The sequence below is a fragment of the Mycteria americana genome, chromosome 6 (assembly GCF_035582795.1).
Source record: "Mycteria americana isolate JAX WOST 10 ecotype Jacksonville Zoo and Gardens chromosome 6, USCA_MyAme_1.0, whole genome shotgun sequence".
Taxonomy (NCBI): domain Eukaryota; kingdom Metazoa; phylum Chordata; class Aves; order Ciconiiformes; family Ciconiidae; genus Mycteria; species Mycteria americana.
The window spans coordinates 22,162,172-22,178,325 of record NC_134370.1 but is presented as its reverse complement, the minus strand read 5'-3'; the positions used below and the strand labels follow the sequence as shown (position 1 = coordinate 22,178,325).

General features: G+C 42.1%; 1 protein-coding gene across 1 annotated transcript in view; it reads right to left on the bottom strand.

The window, feature by feature from the left end:
• Positions 1-16,154, bottom strand: part of WASHC2C (WASH complex subunit 2C) — a 182,236-nt gene that overhangs the window by 77,075 nt on the left and 89,007 nt on the right. The gene's annotated exons all lie outside the window — the stretch shown is intronic.

The following is a 16,154-nucleotide window of genomic DNA, read 5'->3' as shown; positions in this document are numbered from 1 at the left end:
TCAATCTTGAATCCTTCCTGCAGAGGGAAGACAGTAGTACCCACCACAAGTGGTGGCCACACAGATGCTGCTGCATCTCTAGTAAGTAGCAAACTATACTGTCATTGACAAGGGCCAGGTCACACAGGTGGTGCTTTTGGGGAAAATATCAAATTTCATGAAGTCCATTTGATTTCCCAAGAGTTGCACACACATGAATGCAGCTAAGGGTCCTACCTAAAGGCTCACTCCCATGAGTTCAGCTAAAAAGGGAGGCAATCAATTGTCAGAGCCAGAAGGAACATCAGTTTCCCTTCCTAGCTTCTCTTTTTTAAAGAGATTGACATGAACCGCTTTGAAGTCAGGTCAGTTTTAATTCAATTTTGAAGCCCACCGTAGTGTTTAGTAATTAAGCAGTATATTGATGTAGTTTTGAATCAGGAAACACAAGGTGAAGCAACAGACAACCAGCAGACCATGTCTAAAACTGCTAAAGGGTACTGAAGAGACATTTTCAATGTGAGCAAGTTTTAATCAAATTATGGAATTGATACCCTAGTCAGAGCCTTGGTCACCTGGAGCCACCATCCAGGCACCCCACTGGTTTGAGGAAGGACCACAGCCCAGACTCTCCAACTCCAGGCATCTCCTCAGAAAACTCAAAATCCTTCTAATTGGCAAAAGTTTCCCAGGGCAGAATTGCCTCCTCAGCTTGGTCAGCTTGGCACAGAGTCACTATTTTAGTCAAGCCGCTACATTATTTGACCAGTTTAGTTTGGCAGCTTCCCTGACAGACACAGGAGCTAGATAAACAGGCAAAGGCAGTGCTGGATGTTCTTCTCATCGCTTCACAGACCACAAGCTGAGGAGAGCCATGCATTAACTGCTGCCATATCCCCACAGCCAGTGAAGGAAGTTGTTTTACTTAAGTCAGTATGTCTAGAGCTGGGCTGCAAGCCCTTCCAGCACAACAGACCCCAAGGGAGAAGGTATAGAGGGAAAGCAGCAAGCCACCATGGACTCCATGTCTTAGAGGTAATCAGCGTTCTCACCCATCACAGCCATCAGCTAGGCAAACTAGGCTAGGACAACTTAACCTTCCCTTAACAGAGGAATCCCCAGAGAACACTTGCTTAACACTGCAGCTCCAGAAGGTAACTTCATTTACATCTGCACAACAGAGAATCCTCTCTACTCCTTTGTTACCCATTTGACCTGGAAAACCTTGCTTGTCTCAAGAGGAAAGGTCAAAGCAGGTCAATAGGAGACAGGTTCAGCCTCTGCACTGCCACAGATCCCATAGACAAGTCACTCAATATTACAGGCTTTCATAAGCATTTGGTTTCTTCATTCTCAAGTCTGCAATCCAAGATGCTTTAAGCTGCCTTTTTTTCCCCCCAAGGAAAAAAATGCACACAGCATGCTTTAGTATGTACCTCACATTAAGGAGGTAGAGCTACCAGGCATTTCAGGCAGCAATAGCCTTGATCACATGACATTTCCATTTCCTATTTTATACATTTGTCTACCTAAGAAACAGCAAGAATTATAAGAAAATTATTAATATAGTAATTTCTCTCCAAGGGAGAAAGGATTATTAACTAATTAAGTAGATTAATCATCTTAAGAGAGTAATTTAAAATCCACCATGACCTTCAAGTCAGAAGTTGCTTGTTACATTTCCTTGCAACTATACTCTTATTAAAGATATTATACACCATAATATTTACCCCTCCTCAAACAGGACAAGATTTGGCAAGAGTTACAGCAGGGACAGGCCAGAAGCAGGTCTGGCCCCTAGTTACACTAGACCCTAATCAAATAGTTTCAGTTAAAAAAAAATTAATATCACATACTTAAAGGCTTAGTAGCATACAAGATGTTACATTTTCACATTATTGCTTCTCATAGCTAACAAAGTCATTTGGAGCAAATTATTCCCTTCAGATAGAAGCTCATTCATTTAAGCATTACCAAATTTTTTCTCAAGGCACTTCATTAGATACCACAACTGTTTCCTGCAGCAGAACCACACACAGAGAGCATAATCTACCAAAATCACAAGGTTAACACAAAACTTGATGGCTGCACTGCAAAGTTAAAAGCAAACTACAATAGAAGCTCTAAAGCTTCTCACTAAGTACACACAAACAAATAAACAAAAGGAACTTACATAAAACAAATCTTCTGTCACAACAAACAGCAGCCACTTCCTTCACAACCACCCCTTCACTCCACATCCCTCAAGAGACCACACTGATCCTGCTACTGCCCCTTTTATCCAGAAACCACTTCCAGTGCAGCTTTGCTTCCTCTAGCTGTTTGTCAATCGGTCAATCAGGGGAAGCTAACGAGTTCAGCCATACCAGTCCAGGTGTCTAATTAAACCCAGTTGTGCTGAAAGAGCCAAGCTAATGGAATTAATACAACTCATTATGCTGGGAATCCTCTGGTAACTTTTAAAACTTGTTGTGCCTATGCTTCAATTCAGTAAATCATTGGATCCCTACAGCCCCTGATGCAGCTACAGGGATCTGTGCTAGTTTTCCTGGCTGGTTTTGAGATGCAGCCTCACATACCGTGTGTTGCAACAGTCTAATTGCACGAAGACCTAGACACCTACGGCAAGATGTGTATTGAAAGAGATGTCCTCATTTTAGTGTTGCAGAAACAGCACTGCTGTTTGTGTCCGATTCCAGCTGCATTAGAGGCAGGCATGCATATGGTGAAAGAAAACTGGAACTTTTGCTTTCTTTGCCTCCCCCGATCCTTAGCATCACTTAACATCAATGCACGGCTCATCTCACTTTTGCTGCCAAAAAGGCGCTATCTGGTCACGGTGATCTGCCTCTATCCCCTAGGCCCGGCTTTGCTTCAGCAACTGAGAGATACAAAACTACAGCTAGTGCCTGCAGGTCCCTACCTATGGACAAAATAATGTGTCTCATATAAAATAATTGAAATTATAATAAATCAGTCTGAGAACAGTGGACTCTCCACACCACTGCACTGTATGAATGGCCTGTTCCATACCTGGGGGCGATCTCCTTGCAGCAGGTCAGCGGAACAATAGTGCCCTGCTGCCTGGCCTAGCACGTGCCCTCTCCCCACTGTTCCCTGATGGCCTGCCAGTTCTGGAGGTGCAGCTTTCTGGGGGTCAGACTCTTCCACTGACACAAATGCTGATGTGGAGTAACTGGTGTACCTACTGGAGTGTTTTCAGATTTGCACCAGCACAATGGAGACCAAGATGCCAATGTACGTCAGCGCACAAAACAAGCCTTTGTAAGACTTTTTGAGGTGCCATCTTCTGATCGATGATCGGAACAGGTTAGAGTGTCCGTTGGCACCTGGGGTGCTCACATTTACATCACCTTCCTTTGCGCTGACCATTGTTTGCTGACTGTATATAAATACACGCTACTCCTCATTATGAAGTGTGAGCAGCCCACGCAAGTATGGTAAGTCAGCAGCTCGTACTGTGTGTGTGTGTGTGTGTGTGTACACTGGTAGTGTTTTTTAATCTGAGTTTATTGGGAGTAGTAGGACTCATCCTCAATTCTGTGCAAATTAGTCTGTAGACCTTTGAAAAAAACATCTAATTTTAAAGAAAGATTCTTGTTTCTTTTCTAGAAATTCTTGCTGATCTTTTGCTTGATCCTTCTCTTCTCAAGGACTCTGTGTGATGCTCGCTGTTACTTTAGACCAGCCAGCAAATACGGTAAGAATGGCAAATACATAGACATCCCTGAAGCATTAATTCAGAGATTCAAAGCCTTATTTTCTTGGAAATGTTGGAATAGTATAACACATTCTTTGTTGAGGAATGATCCAAACAGCTGCATACTCAGGAATCAACCCACCTGGAGGCACCTCTGGACACACAGAGAGAGACGCTATCCTGTTCAGCAGTTACCCTCTGGGCTGATGTATAGCTGAAGTCCTTGCCCATGTGGCAAAAAACGTACTTTTAAGGAGCATTGACTAACCTGAGTGGGATTCCTGACACTAAAATCAAAGCAAAGACAACGCAACTGGTGTTTAAATTCACTTTAGCAGAGCAAGTTGAAGTTTAATAAGAACTGGGGAAAAGGGAAGGAGGAGAAATTAAAGTCTAGACCTGTATGTTGCATATGAGAAAGGGCAGAAAGATCCTACCATAGCCATAAACTAAGGCATTTCTCAGGTCCATTGTAATAGCAGAATAGTACCTCTCTGGCATGTGGTTGCTACCACTTTATCATGCCTTATCATCCACTCAAGCACACTTCAGGAGCAAAGACATGGTATCCTTTCTGCAGAGCACTGGGTCAGATTCTTCCCTGGTGTGACTCAATGGAAATCAGTGCTTTGATTGCTAGCCCACAAACATAAGACTGTACTCTATGTCTATTGATACATGTTCATACTGATCTACTGACTATCATCTTCTGGTGTGTACATGCAGGGTGCCTTTCAAACAGAAACCTCTATGTTTTTGGTGCGGTGTGGAAGACTGAAGATTGTTACCAATGCAGATGTAAGATGACTGCAATGATTTGCTGCAGCTTGTAAGTTCCCCCAAATTATTGTTTGCTTATTCAGGACCTCATTGAAATGTTCAGACTTAAAAAACCTCATTGAAAGCATGCCTTGGAGTTTCATACTCACATGAGCAAAATTCCTCTTCCTGTTTCCCAGTTAGCTCTAATCATGACCAAGTAGAATAATCTGGTAATCACCTAGACTTCTTTGGGAAGAAACAAAATGAAACACAATTAGAGTCTTTCAAGCACACAGCTCTTTCTCATCACCTAGTCGTGCTTTTGATTCTGACACTAACTGGGTGGATGATTCCCTTTAACCTCAGTTTTCTTTCTCCTTCTATTCAGTGGCTTGTCACTAGATACCTAAACACCCCACAACACACATACGTGTGGGCTTCTGCAGCTCTGCATCAGACCAGTGGCCTGCCTGCAAGCATCTAATCAGGCCAGAGCTTCCCATACTGCCAAGAGCCCACCCTTCCTGCTTATCAAAACAGGACACATGCCCTGCTCTGATAATTTGCTTTCTAAATCTTGTTGTGTGTTCCTGCTTCATGGATGGCAGGTGACACATCAAGGAGAGTTGTGTCTTTCTGAATATAATGGTGTGAACGATTATCTTCCCAGAAGGCTGGGAAATTTCTTCTTGAGGTGAGGGAGGCAGAGTCCCATAAAGGGTCTGTGAGGAAGGATACAACCCAGGGAACCCTTGGTGGGGAGTATCCTGGCTGTCCTCAGCCAGAGGAGGGAGGGAGTTGGCCTGTGTTGAGAAGAGGGTCAGCTGGGAGGTATTCATGCTGGGGCAATTCAGCACGCTTAAAATGGTTCGTGTCAAGAAAGTCTTAGTTTAAATGGGGAAGACAGAATTAATTCCCATTTTGTCTCTGTGCTGGAATTTATACCAATCCCTAACTGAATGGCCAGTGAGAACTGCATTTAAACCAGAACAAACATTGGGAAATCACTTCATGTGTTAACAGGCATGATCAGGACTCTGTATTCCTCCTATGATAATCCATAGCGCTTGTATTAATGGAATCCATGAACCAAATTGATCCATGATGTAGCTTGCTCCAGGATGACTGTTGCTCAGTAAGCATCCTTATCTCAATCCATGCCTTGGCTGCTGATTTTCTCTTTGCCTTTCTCAATTACAGGGTTTTAATCCCCAAGAACTATGACAAGGTGAACTGTGTTGGCCTATTCCACAAGAAAAGCTGTTCCATCCGAGTGGTGAAGAAGACTAATCCTGACATAAGCTGCAAAGTCTACAATGGAGTTGGTTAAGACCACACGATGTGTTTCTCCTCCTCTGCACCTGCCCTAGAAGTTGAACATGCTCTGGATCTCTCCTTTAGAGGAAAGCAGCAAAGCAGCATGGTTTCAGGAGGAATGGGGTCGCCTCATGCCTTTCACAGCTCTAATTGTGCCACGTCTGTCTCACTTCTGACACTAGGTGGTTTGTCTTATAACATACATATTTGTAACCAAGCTTTACCACAGAAAACTTTGTGACTTTTTTCCTGTTGGGATCCAGATTTAAATAAATTTTCACATACATCAAATCACTGCTTTTCCTTCTAAGTAGTCACTGATTGGTCTTGTTGAAAACAGAAGAATTAATGGTGTCTGTAAAGGTTTGTAAATCTAATTACTGCTTTGGAAATCATCTAGCTCTTAGAGTAACAGGTATTATATAAATTGTTGCCAAACGGATTCATTATGCTATTATGCTCATTGACATCCCCCCAAGGACATGCATACTAGAAGAACGGGATGAAACAAAGCAGAAAACAGCCCTTTGAAAGCCTCCCCCCACCCTGTTGCCTTGTGTAGGTCAATACATTAGTGCAGATGCATAAGGAACATATACTCCAGGAGATGACTGGTATATTGCAAAAAAAGCAAGCCCGTGCCTGAGAGTCCAACCTACTGCAAAGAAATGCCATATAAATAGCTCTGTAGCCTTCCATACCGGGGTAGAATTTCCTGCAATAATCTTGTTTGGATCAAAGTCCACTGACAAACAACCCCATGAAAGCTGTTTGTACAGAAAACCTAGACTATAAAACATGTTTAGCCAGCAGACTTCAGGCACTACACTGTGCCTGGTACAAAGTCCATGGAAGTGCTTTGTATGAGAAATATCCTATAAAACATATTTAGACAATATTAAGAGCAATTATAACAAGAGCGCTGTACAGCTTAAAAGGCCCAGATAAATCATTTGAGTGTGTTCAGTTTATTCAACACTGACATCATAGGTGTTTTCTTCATCTGCCTTTCCTCTACCTTGCTGAAGTGTATTACAATGAAATATTTCAGCTGATGGAAGAAACAACCTCTTTTTAATATCTGTTGTGGAAAACCACAGTCACATGTTCTATTTTAAAGTGCAGTGCTGAGAGTATACGAGTCGAAAACCTGCACATACTAAGGAATACGGCTTACTAATGGTTAGAAGAAAACCTATCCATGGCTCCAGGTAGTACCAGAAAGTTATTAAGGTGATTCCAGGAAGCAGGTAAAATGAGAAATGCAGTTGTATCTTCTTAAATCTTTGGTCCTCAGGATTGGTTAGAACTGCTTAGCAGCAGCTACCTTTGAAGATATCCCCCTGTGCCTTCTTGGGAGTAATGGAGTGGACATCTCTGGAGCTGGCTATGGCCCTTCCAACCTGCAAGTAGGAGACACTGGATGGGCACTCACTTTTCTACTTGCTGAGGGTGGACAAGAGGATTTCACCCAGCTATATATGTGTATATATATATGTATAAGGAGATACGCATATATATATATAAGGGATCATGCTATCAGCTTCCTATATACTAAATGCATTTATAAGGGCCTGCCTAGAGGGCCTGGAGTAACAGGGCTTTCCTGAAGGCTTGAACATCATTTAAGCAGTTAAAAAAAAAACCCTGGGAAGATATATCGGTTTCACTAGCTCCCCCCCATGGAAGGAGGGATACGAACAAATTGGAGAAGGCTGAAAATGGTTAAAGTATCCATTCTGCTTCAGAGAGAGGTAGAGATTCTGACAAAACAAAGCCAAAGCAAACTGTGCAAAATACCTGCAAGGATACCATGTAGACCTGCTAACCTTAACATACACATGGACTATGTACTGTTCCATGTTACATTTTCTCTGTATGCTTTGGTCGTCGAGTACGTAGTACTATTCTTTGTGGACGCTGCTCGCTGTTTAACACTGCCAAGAGAGAGCAGGACTCCAGATGCTGGACCACAATTAGATTTGCTAAATGTAGGAGAATTGGCCTCTGAAATTCCATGCTCAGAGGAAAGAAAGAGACAGAGTTTCACATATCAGTGAAGGCTGATATGGCTGAAGGTCTGGCACAAGAGCACTGGAGGAGACCATCAAAGCATCCAGAGTGCAGTTGTAATCCCACTGCTGTGACAATCCTGTCACTCCCAAGGAAATGCTTAATTGCACCCAATGAATGTTTCTTGGTGGAGGCCTTGCTGTCACCATAACCACTTGCAGAAAGGAGTTATTTGGCCAGCGCAGAGAGGACTATTTCCCCATGCATCTGTACCCCCTTGAAACAGGCTGTTTCCATGGAGTCCACTGTCTTGTGTAGAGAAACTGCAGAGAAAATTGGACCGTTCTCCAGTGCCTTCCTGTAACAGGAGCATGTGCTGTGGACAGAGAATGGGAGCAAGCCTTCTCACCGCTCTGTGGGTAGTAGGAGAGCCCCATGCCAGCTACAGTTTCTTTACTCCATTCCCTATAAACAGCAAACAGGGGCTGGTCCTGCAAACCTACTGATATGAACAGAAACAGCCAGTCTGACCAGCACATGACTAGCAATAGCTGGGACTACGTCGCTTCCACGTCGCTTCCCAGCAGCAAGTGTCCTGCATATAGAGGAATTTCCACCCTTATGCACCCTCATACAAGTACGGCTTGTGCATTTTGCAAAAGCCTTAATGGGTCAGGATTCTCGCAGAGACTCTCCACAGATACATGTTCAATAGTCCCCATTGTATAGTGAAATTAAACACGGCCAGATTCAAACCAGCCAGCTCAGGTACCAGCACCCCTTTCAGCCAGGTGCTGAACCAAGCCTACAAGACCCACCTGGATGAGGAAACAGGCATCTGCATCTTTATCTCGCTGCTGTTGTTCTCACTGCAGGCTAGCTCCAGTATTGCCCCCTCTGTGCTGCAGTCCGGACAGCTAATGCATGGCAGCCCCAGCCCCACCACCTCTCTTGGCTTACACTCAGTGGCTGCTGTGCGCATGTAAGTCCCAGCCACACGAACTAGTGCAGGGTTGGAATGACCCAAGTGCTGCTCCCACATTAGCTTGTTAATAGTGAGCATTTTCACCCTGCAGTTTGGATGTGATGTGGAAAGAATATGCATGTAACAGGATTCTAATGCAGCCCCATTCACCTCATCGAAAATGGCCAGAACCTTGATACAGCAGTTCATCCTAAAAATCTGTCAAGAAGAAAGTCCCAGATGCCATAACAAAATATTGGCGGTTAGGTCATTTCCTGATCCCTGGGCAGCAGAGCCCTGAGCAGTCTTTCAGGAACAGGGCTGCAGCTGTTCTCAGTTGACTTTAAGAAGAGACCAGATGCTAATTTGCTAGTTCGCAGGCTCTGCCTGAAGGTTTGAATTGAGAGAATAAAAGTGACACAGCATATCTTTAAATGTTTGGAAGGTGCGGAGCTAAGGCTGCCTGAGGAATGCTGCAAGCTGAGAGGGACGAGAAGAACAGCTTCACAAATAAAACATATCCCCCAGTAAAAGGACTGTCTGTTTCCTGGTGTTTTCCCTCCCCTTTCTTTAATGCTTTGAACAGCAGAACAAATAAACATATGATAAATAAATTAAGGAAGAAACAGAAGTGAACAGGCCAGCTAAATAAATCATTTCATCTTTTCTGGTTCCAGTAAGATAGGAAGCTTCTACTTCCTAAGGAGCTGGCAAGAGGCTCAAGATCTGTGTGGGCTGATGCCTTCGCAGCTGGAGCACAGACTTCATGTCCCCTTCCCTAACCAGGTCAGAAAGGCCATCTCCTTCTGAGGTGTCTGCGTAAAAGGGAAATGCTGGGATACAGGGTGTTGGTTCAAACTAGCTGGTAAATAAAGCTCCTGAAAAGAAGGCTGGGAAAAATAAGTAATACAAAATAAGAAGCAACTCAGGGATGCCCTGAAGAAAGAACCAGTAACCACAGACAACTCTCCAGCTTACACCATTCATTACATAGATTCCAGTTTTATGTTTCTCAGCATCGTAAGACATGAGAAATGCCAAAATACCCTAGAAAAACCTTAAATATTCCTGCTTCTGCTTTGATTATTTCTCTAATGATGAAAGATGTCAGCTAAGCGCTTGAAGTAGATGGGCACATCTGTAATAGCTGGTACCAGAAAAAATGAAACAAAGAATACAGTACAAATGAAAAACTATTTTCACAGTTAGTTTAGTTGATAAGAGCTTGTACTTCTTTTGATATTGAAATGTTTCGTTTCTGTTGACATACTACATGCCTACAAATTAAAACACATTTTTGCTACAACCACTTATCACACCTTTAGAAGGGCCCCAGAATAGCATTAGCCACTGGGCTAGTTAAGTAGTTGACCACAGCTTAAAACCCACTTTAAGTAGAAACCGAAATTAGGTTATTCGGACATAGCCCTTGGAAATACCCTGTTTGTGTATTTTCCCAATGCAAGGGGAAAATTTGCAACTCTGATTTCTGCCTTGGTTTCTCATGAGAAAGACCTGGGAAAAATCAATGAAAACTGGCACTTCTGCAAATCCTTCTTTTCTGAGTTCTTTGCCTGAATAACAGTGTACCTCTTCCCCTTTCACAATTTAAGAATTTGCAGCCTGGATCCTTCTAAAATAAAATTTCAATATCAGTCTGTGATGGAATGGAAAAATTGAGAAAGCTGATACTGGCAACATTTTCATATGTATGAGGCAAAATTCTCTTTGAGCCCTACAGAAATCTTGCCCCAGCAAGGAGAACAGGGTTAGGCTCTGTTCACGTGTTTTGTCCCTTTGCTTCAGTGTGCTTCCACTCAAGTACAGACTTGCGTGCAGCAGGGGTGCATGCTGTGCTTCATATAGCTTCATAGCTCTTTCCTGAAGTTGCTATTCCTCTCCAGTATCTATAGAATTTCTATATTTATATAACAGCAGAGGGAGCCAGAACTTCAAAGTCAGACCATAACCATAAAGCAGAATTCATTGGCTAAGCTGAAGGGAGGGAAGGCGGGGGGGACAGAGAGGGAGAGAGATGACATCCGACTTACCTACAGAAACAGTGAGAAGAACTTCTCTTCTGGATCACTAGGACACAGAAGACCTTACCTTGCTGCTACAACATTCCTTCGTTCTTCCAAGACAGAAATGTGCAGCAACAGCAGTAATTTTCTCAAACAGTAACAGGTAAGAATTTTCTAAATTATCTATTACAGACTGATAAGAGCTCAGCTCTCTTAATTAAAGTTATTACTTTTGATTGTAAAAATTTATTCAACTTTCACTTGAGTAACTGACAGCTGATGCCATCATTGCTAATTCCCTTTCTGTTCAAATCTTCCTGTGGTTTGAATAATGACTGATTTCTAATCAGAAAATGTTAAGTAAGGATTCACCTGAAATTTAACCTGAGATGCGAGGCGAGAGTTGTATACCAGAAACTTCTAAGGGAGAGTTACTGAGTAGTTGCTACATTAATATAATTTAAAGAAACAAGTTTTACAAGAACATGAGAATATGGATTACAAACAGTTCAGATAAGATTCTTCATTAATTTAACTATTAGGGTGAACAGGAGATAATGAAAAGCATTCAATTAGCATTTAAATTCTAAAATCGATCCATTGATATTGACAGGGATGTGAAATTTAAATTCAAGAGAAGCCATGGATTGAAAGGCTTTGTGCATATTGGATCCCTAAAAGCAAAGAGTTCTTGCACCGTCCTTCAGTTCCACGAAAATGTTGTAGATTTCTTTATGGTTTTAGAACAATACAGAAACAAGGGCAGAAATATTAAGTGAACCTGATCCAAAGTCCAGTATAATCAACATGCTCTGAATCCAGTCACGAGGCAAGGAAAAACAGTAATAAATACTTTGTTCTCTTTGTATGCTTTTTAAGCTCTTGTCCATCTCTGTCGAGAGAGACTTGTGTGCTCCTCTAGACCTGTACAGCACCAAGCACAAAAGGACCTATTCTCAATTAGTTTTTTAATACCACCATAATAAACATTAACATAATGGTAATAATATAGCAAGAAGGGTTATAAAAATATCGGTTTTTTTCTCTTGGGTACAGGACAAGTCACAGTGGCCTTTACTCTTAAGGAATCAGGGGTTAACTACCATTCTCCAGTCCACTGACCTGCTAGTCACATTTTACCTTTGCGAGCTGGCTCCGTGTCTTTGGTAAGGTTGTTATGAATTTAACCAGAAAATAAAAAGCTAGAGTAGGTGCTTTTGTAAAACTTCCCTGATTTCTGCAGGATCAGAGAAGGTTAACTCGTAATATAAGTTCATACCCCCTAAAAGGTTTCCTTCTGAAAACAGATGTGAGAGGGGGGAAAAATATTCACTTTCCTGGGAATTTATACCATCTCCCAATGTGATAGACTTGTAACATATTAATACACACAACTTGTGCTATACCCTAATTATGCAGGTTTTAGAAATTTTTAACATATATAACTTTTTCAATGACCTAAGATAGTTGCTCCCAATATTTTTGCAACACGGAGTTAAACAAAGATGAAGAGTCCACCATTAAATTTCATTGTACCAAATCCTTTATGGATTTACCATTGCTGTGGGGTGTCTGTGCATACTCAGTGCCAGGTTTCCTCTTCTAGTTAAGTGCTGCCTTCCTGGGAACCTGTAAAGATAGCCAACTGACTTTTAACCTTTCTCCAAGATGTAAGGTTAAACTGAGATAACGTCACTGCCAGCAAAAAGGGGATACCACTGTTAGTCAGTCACTACCACCTCAATTAATATGTGCAGTATGAATTTCAGAGTTCTGTTAAACCTTCCCACTGCTCATTTGTTTCTAGTTTATAAGAGGCAGACGATAGCTGCTCTGCTCCAGATAATTTACTCTTTAAATAATACAATCACTTCATGTCTTTAGGAATTGCTTCTCTCAGGAAGACTTATGGACTGAAAGCAGCAAACATGGCTTGAGCAAACGGTTACGTTCTGAGCTAGATAAGCAACTGCTTCTGAGTACCAGATAATGAAGCCAAACATTGCAGACATTTTTTTCTTCAGCTTATGTCTGATGTGGAAATTGATCCACACTTTCCATCACAACTATGGAGACTGTTTTTTGATTACAGGGAGGGGATGATCATGATCAGCTTTGCAAGAATGACCCACCTTCTCCAGTTAGCACGTAGAGCACAGCATCAGTAGTAGTCCCTTGCTTTATCCCGCCTCCAGGAATACAGTTTTTATAGAGGTTTTCATGGGATGTCTTCAAACCCAGAGGTCTCTCAAAAGAACAGTCATGCATTAACTGCTTGGGGCCACTTATTGTCTAGCAGTCTCCGTGGAACCCACTGAAGGTTTCATTTTCCTCCCTGACCCATCTCTGCAGAATTCCCTTTCCTTTGAGGAACTTTTCCAGGAAACACAGGGTGGCCCTCCAGGGCAAGGCTTTCAAGCTGACTAGCGATAGTTGGTTTCCTTTTTTTGAGACAACCTGAGTGTCATTTGTTAGTTTAGAAGGTCATGTTTTTCAGCAAGATAAACCCTTCAGACCTTACCTGCTCTTCTTCCTTGCTTCCAACACAGACAGCAGTGATGAATGTCTATAAAATATGTAAGTGGGGAATTTAACTTACACTAAGATTAAATTTAAAGCTCCTTCTCTTTTTCCTTCTGTATCCTGTTAATTTGCTGCAGACTTTTGTGACACTCATTTTTTAGAGAAACTATCTCATGCTGCATCAACTAGAGAAGAAAACCCTTGCTTTTTGAGCGTGTTAGCCTTGTTACTGACCTCTTTCCTGAAGTTCATTAAGGGTTCTGAACAGGATTACTCTTTCCTCTTTAAAAACAAACAAGCAAACAAAAACAACCCAACTTTTCCCCCCACTCCCTCTGCAAATGGATTTAGGAGGCATGCTTCTTACTCCTATAAGCCAAGTAAGTATTGCTTCATTTTCTGAGACAAAAGCTGTTTTTTTTAGCCCATAAAGTTTTTGCTATATTTTACTGGGTAACTGACAAACCTTCGATACAGTGAGGGGGCTAGCATCCTTTTTCCCACTGCATTGGTGATTCAGTATATTAGCTAACATTTGATTCAAATGTCTAAACAGAGTATTACTGGCTCTTAGTTTAGACCAAACTGAATGGCAGTCAAACACTTTGAGATAACACAGCATTTGGCAGTGACTGACCTCGAGAATCTGCCATCCAAGGATACCATAATAGGATACATAAGCATAAGGTCACCGCAACATTTATTTTTCTATTTTTCTAAGAACTGCTTTTTACAGTATGGTTGCTGGAATAAGAGATAAGGAAAGCTATGGACCTAGGTGATCTAGGCTCTGAGTTTTCGCAAGCATCAGGTTGGCAGGCAGTTTTAAGTACTGCATAGTGCACCACAGGTTCCCTTGAGACACTGAACAACTCATATTTCACCTCCCTCTCTCAGTCCCCTTACCTGTGATAAGAGGGTGACAATTCCTTATTTACCTCTGGGCAGTACCAGGAGAGTGAATGCCCAGGAAGTGCTTGACAGTCACCTTGTGGGAGACACCATGGAGTGCAAGGTGTTGAAAGAGGGAGAGCTCCTAACCCAACAAAGTGCATTGCAGAGCCTTCAGAGATGCTCTCTATCCCCACCATGTTTGCCATCTGCGACAAATGCACCGCCATACTTGGCCCTTGGCATTCCTCTTGGAAATGTGCCTCTTAAATCTGTGGGATCTGGCTTCTGCTTTTCAGGTGGCTCCACTACTTTCTTTTTTTTCTTCAACATCATTATTAATTTTCCACACTGATGCCTCAGCACATCCAAAAGCGTCTGGGACCCTTGAGAGGGCTTACTCTGTGGGGCACAGATGTTTGTAATAACTCAGCACACATTTTTCAAGCAAGAAAAGAGAACCATGTGTTTGTTGTTGAGGATACTGTGGCTAAGGACACTAGGCTGGGACTGTAGTATAAAGCTCATGTGTTCGTTTACAACAGAGTCTGTTTCTCCTGTCCAAATGCCAAGACTGAGCTCCTTTGCCTGGTACCATATAATATTGCAGGCTGCCGATCCCTTTGCTCTGTTTCATGTGCAGGATCTCCACCGGGCAGCAACCATTTAAAGCTAAGGGGGTGGTTGATAGTTTTTCATTCCATATCCATGTTCATGCTGAAAGAGACTCTTCCCTGCACCAACCCTCCCCATATGTGACTGTGCAATCCATACATCACATTGCCTCTTCTTTTAGTTCCAGAAAATAAATCAATCTGTTCACACAGAATAACAACACAAAAGTAAGTGAACAGAAGGAGTCATACCTATGTCCACAATTTGGAAAATTTCCTTTGCCCTCTTTAGTGGAGATTTAAACTACTGAGGAAATGAGAGAACATGAGGAAGAAAAGGTTACTATTTTTTACTCGTGTGACTGTCTTGATTGTCTCAGACAATAGGTACAGATAGTTGACAGACAGATATAGACAGATACAGATAGATAAATCAACAGATCTAGCAAAGCAACAAAATAATTGACTGTACTAATTTTTTATAATCGAGCAGAACAACAATCCCGAAACACCTTTTTATTTACTGTATACGATTGCTTTTGTTAGTTCCTGAGAGGCAACATCTCGAGAAGCATACAACACAATTCCTAAGGAGAAAGACAAGGCAAACAAAAAAATGTGGCATGTTTTTTTGTGCAGTACTGGTTACCTTTATGCATGCAGTTGCTCAGCAGTAAATGCTACTCAAAGTAATAAGCTTACGATACCATTTTATTTATGTATTCATATCTTGACCACTTGTTTTTCTGAAGCTCAAAAGTTTTTCACAACCCCACAAACTTGTTTGAGTGGCATTTTATTGCTGAGGAAAAGGTCATGCAATGGGTAAATAGTGTCTTTCCCGGAGTATTTATTTACTTTTCACTTTACAGGCCTTTGTACGGCACGTAACTGCCTCTGGCCTGAGGAGAACTCCCAGCAGAGTCAGATTTTTTTCTTTGATTCCTGAACATACAAGATTTGGACTCCAGAGCCGGGATTGTAAAGCAGGGTCTGCTATGGCAGATGACAACAGCCTCCCAGGAGCCGTCTGGTAGAGTCCAGGCAGTCCTATGGCTGAGATTTCCAGAAGTGTGCAGCCCAAATTAACTCCATGGGTTCAGCTCCCTAAGACCCCATAGAAAATCCCAGCTCAGGGCTTGCAGCAGTAGCTAAGAAGCAGACCTTCTACTGTGCAGAAACAGTATCCAGGAGATAGCACATACTATTACACCACTTGAATTCTCTTGGTTAAAAAAAAGCAAAATTATGCTGAGGGAGAATCAATAAGAAGTTTCTCATAAGGAATTAAGAGAGGTTGATACAATCACTCACTGTTAAAGCCAAAATCAGGAGACTGGACTATA